This window comes from Dipodomys ordii, unplaced genomic scaffold, assembly GCF_000151885.1.
Source record: "Dipodomys ordii isolate 6190 unplaced genomic scaffold, Dord_2.0 Scaffold135, whole genome shotgun sequence".
In the NCBI taxonomy this organism is placed as follows: Eukaryota; Metazoa; Chordata; class Mammalia; order Rodentia; family Heteromyidae; genus Dipodomys; species Dipodomys ordii.
In genome coordinates, this window is record NW_012267351.1 from 3,294,019 (window position 1) to 3,298,520 (window position 4,502).

Here is a 4,502-nt window from a genome sequence, read left to right on the forward strand (position 1 = left end):
CCCCACCCGCCGGGGAAGCTGCCCGGGCTCGGCCCCGCTCAAGCTCGCGCTACCCCGGCTTCGCCTCCGCCCGCCGACGGAGCCGTCCCCACCGCGCTTCCTCCTCAGCTGCCGCCAAAACACCCGCACCCCCACCCGGCCCCGCGCGGTGCCGCCGCCTGACAATGCCGACTCGTGGCGCTCTTTATAATGCCGGAGCCGGAGCCACCTCACAACAAGCCGTGTGTGCATTGGCTGGCGCTCGCCCGTCGCTCAACCTCATTCTGGCTGCCCATTGGCCCAGGCGGCGCGCGCGTCCCGGATTCGGGGCGGGCTTTGTCATCATTTTAGAACGCGCGCCAGTCTGGGCTCGGCGGCCGGTTCCGGTCGCCGGGTCCCGCCGCTGAGCCTGCGGAGGGGCGGCCGGCCAGCCGCCCGCCAGCTCTGCGCCTCGATCCGGTACCGGGGTACCTGCTCACTTGATTTCCCTCCAAGTTCACTTAGGTGTTGCTCACATTTATCTTCTAAGAGAAACAATCAGGAAAAGAAGGAAAAGAAAAGTACACCCTGAGATTTGGAGCGGTGACAAACTTGGGGCCTTTTTCTAATATTAAAAGAGAAAAGAAAATGCAAGTCAGGAACTGGTGGATCACACCTACTCAGGAGGGTGAGATCTGTGGGTCAAGGTTTGAAGCCAACAGCAAAGGGTGAGACTCCAGTTAACCACCAAAAAGCCAGAAATGGAACTGTGGCTCAAGTGGTACAGCACCTTGAGCAAAAGGGCTGAGGAACAACGCCCAGGCCCTGCGTTCAAGCTTCAGTACTGGTGTAAGCCTGTGTGCACAATCCTTTATATCTTTTGACTACAAACTTTAAAGGCCTGGGTATTCCTTTTATAAGGACGAGTGGCAGACCCCAAACCAACCAGGATTATAACCTCTGAAGCCTGGCAACACAACACCAATAACTGGGTTTTCACACTGAAGCCAGGCCAGATGTGAAGGACTGAGAAATATTTTTCTCATCTGGTTTCTACCCTGTAAAAGATGGCACCTTCACCAGTGTAGAAATGAATGAAGTGGATCCCAGAATAGCCCGTGGCTATGAACAAACTCACTCCATCCAGAGGGCTTTTCCTAAGGATGAAAAATGACAACTGAACATGACTTGTGGAGGGGGAGGAGGAGAGAGACACTGAAGCTTTTCTAGAGAAAAGTCTGAACGCTTGGCTATATTGCACTGCAAGCCTGTGCACACATCATCACCCCCTCACTACCACCAGTGAGACTCATCTCCAATGAACCACCAAAAGCCAGAAGTGGAGCTGTGGCTCAAATGGTTGAGGACTCACCTTGAATAAAGAAAACTAAGGAACAGTTTTAGTGGTAGAGGCTTAGTGGTAGAGTGCTTGGGCAGCATGCATGAAGCCCTAGGTTCGATTCCTCAGTACCACATAAGCAGAAAAAAGCCAGAAGGTGGCGCTGTGGCTCAAGTGGTAAAGGGCTAGCCTTGAGCAAAGAGAGGCTCAGGGACAGCATCAAGCCCCAGGACTGGCAAAAAAGGAGGAGGACAGTGCCTAAGCCCTAAGCTGGAGCCCCAGTACAAGGAAGACATTGCACCAGTTAGCTGTAAATAGCTTGTGTCTAACTTGACCTGCTCCCAGCCCACATCACCTGATCATTTGATAAGGCCACTCAGGCTTGGCTGAGTCTTTTATTTGCTAGAGTTCCTCAATTCCAGCCTGCATCCAGGCCTTTGTGCTCGACCCAAAATTTCACTTGCCAAACCAGGCACCAGTGGTTCACACCTGTAATCCCAGCTATTCAGGACACTGAAATCTGAAGGTTGAAGTTCAAACCCAGCTCAAGCCAAAAAAAAAAAAAGTCTGTGTGAAAGTGAGATTCTTATCTCCAATTAAACAAACAAACAAAAATCAGAAGTGGTAGAGTTTTAAAAAGAGGAAGAGGAGGAGGAGGAGGAGGAAGAGGAGAAAAAAAATAAAGGAGGGGATAACTAACACAGGGGAAACAGCCACATGTCCGTGGGGCAAAGCCTGGAGCTTGTGTCTACAGCCAAGGAACAGCAGCAGCTACATGTGGAAAGGAAGTTGCTCTGGGATGTCTGGCCTTCAGAACCATCCCTGCCTAGCTTTCGGTTGCTGTTAGTCACTCTGCTTGGTGAGCTTTGTTCTCGGCAATCAGACTTCCCCGGTCTCCTGGAATCCCTGAGCAAGCCCCAAGGAAGGGCCTTGCTCTGAGCCTGGACTGCACAAGATCAGAATCCACCAGAGCCTGAGGCGATCCTGCACCACGTCCACCTCCTCCGTGTGGACGCCCCCAATGGACACTAAAATAAGTGGGCATGGTGGTAACTCAAGCTAATCAGGAAACTGAAGCAGGAGGATCACTTGAACCCAGGAGTTGGAGGCTAGTCTAGGTAATGCAAGAAGGAAGAGGGAGGAGGAGAAGGGAGAAAAGAGGAGGAAGAGGAGTGGGGGGGGGGGAGGAAGGAGGAGACAGGGAGGAGGAAACAACCCTTCAGTCTTCAGGCCACTGGAGCTGAAGTCTGTGTGTGTGGCTGGGACTGCGGGCGTGTGTGCCTGGCCAGGTCTCTCCTGTAGATACAGCATTCCAGGTGAGGGGTTAGGCACTGGGGAGGGGGCAGATGGGCGGACCCTCTACTGCAGACAGGCAGCGAAGTTGGGAAGGGCCTGGCTGGCGCTGACAGGAGCCTCCTGCAGAGATCAGCTTCCGAGACTCTAGTGTTTAATGCATCTGCACTGCCACTGAGCAGAGACCCGGGAGGACTCACTTTCAGCCTGACCTTCGCATTCTGCAATAATTCAGTTATTTACTCAACTCTTGGGGGCTTCCACTAACATCCACATGGCCCCTGGCCACCAAGACAGATTTCAGTAGCTGTCCCTGAACATCTCTCCCGAATTGTCTCCAAGACGTTTATCTCCAAAACTGAGCATGCGGGCCAGGTGCACTGACGCACGCCTGTAGTTCCACTACTCAGGAGGCCGAGAGGGGAAGATCATTTAAGCCCCCGAAGGCAAAGTACAGCCTGGGGAGCAGCAGCGATCTCCTCTCTCAAAAACCATCCTGAGCATGTGATCTTCCTGAGTCTAGATGCTTTAAGCCAGAAAAAAAATGGCTGGATAGCTTCCCCGCGCCTCCCTCCCTCATCTCCGAGTTGCCACCCAGCTCTGAGCCTGCCTCTCTTACTCTCTCTTGCATCCAAGCTTTGAACAGTGGGAGAATGTTCCTGAGGGCTGAGGCACAATCGCCGTGGAAACTCCAGCCATGCAGCCAAGCGGAAGAGGGCTCCGCGCAGATGAACAGCGCCGGGTGGCTGCTCAGGCCACAGCTGTGGCTCTGCTCCATGTGGCCCCAGGCCCCCCCCCCCCGTCCTCTGGCAGAAGGGGAAAGAGCGGCAGGGGCCGGTGTGGGAGGTTAAGGACTCACAGGTATCATCTCCACGCACATCCCAGGAGCCCAGGGTCTGTCCCCAGTCCTGACTCCCCTGCTGTACCGGGGAGCACAGAGACACGGGGAACGAGGGCCCAAGTCAGGACCCCAGAGGAGGTGAGGCCCGGACTGGACAAGCCAAGTCCAAGTAGAGCAGCAGCGAGTGAGCAGAGACTACAGACTGGGGCACGCAGCCCAGAAACCAGAGCAACAGGAGGTCGGGGAGGGAAGGGGGGATCCTGTAGCTCTGTGGGTGCAAACTGAACTGGGGAGCCACAGCCCAGCTCTTCCCAGCCTGCAGAGTGCACTGGGTCAGCGAGGGGGGAGGGCTGGGAGAAAGGGGGGGCATCGAGGACAGAGATGGGGCCTCGGGTCGGCAGGGGGGCTGGGCAGGCACCTGCTCTTGGTTTCTGGGACTCGGGGTTAAAGGACACCCGCACATTCTGCTCGGGAACTGGTCAACCCACCTGCAGGAGGCCTCAGGTCAGGCTTAGAATGGAAGGTAAATGGGGGACGCCAAGCCCTGATGCGTGTGTTTGGGGGGGGACAACCCCTCAGGGCAGGGTCCTGCCCCCTCCGCTCACCTCCCAGAAACCTCAGTCTTCTGGCTACTCTACCTCAAAGCCATTCCTGGTCCCAGCCTCCCCTCCCCCACCCCAGCTCCCTTAGTGAGAGCCCCCCCCCTCCCACCAAGGCCCCACCGACCAACGGCCTCCCCCACAAATGATGGCGTGGCATATTACTACGGCCCTCCAGCCTCATGTTAGAGCATTCTGAACAAAGATATGATTCAAAGCCGCAAGGACAAACGGACACACCTTCAGTTACGTGACCCAGGACATTTGAGTACCACAGCAAGACCCTGTCTAGAAATAATAATGTCTAAGCCGGGCGCTGGTGGCTCACGCCTGTAATCCTAGCTACTCAGGAGGCTGAGACCTGAGGATCTCGGTTCAAAGCCAGCCCCGGCAGAAGAGACCGTGAGACTCCTATCTCCAATAAACCACCAGAAAACCGGAAGTGGCGCTGTAGCTCAAGTGGTAGAGCGCT

At 55.4% G+C, this 4,502-nt stretch overlaps 1 protein-coding gene across 3 annotated transcripts in view; it reads right to left on the minus strand.

Annotated features, from left to right (window-relative positions):
* Positions 1-4,502, minus strand: part of Hnrnpab (heterogeneous nuclear ribonucleoprotein A/B) — a 37,401-nt gene that overhangs the window by 5,228 nt on the left and 27,671 nt on the right. The window contains exon 1 of one of the 3 annotated variants that reach the window (XM_013030954.1): positions 1-160. The exons of 1 other annotated variant lie outside the window; for it this stretch is intronic. The gene's annotated coding sequence lies outside the window, so the exon portion shown is untranslated. Of the gene's footprint in view, positions 161-4,502 lie in introns of those variants that run through there. One more of the 3 variants, XM_013030957.1, reaches the window with a different exon arrangement.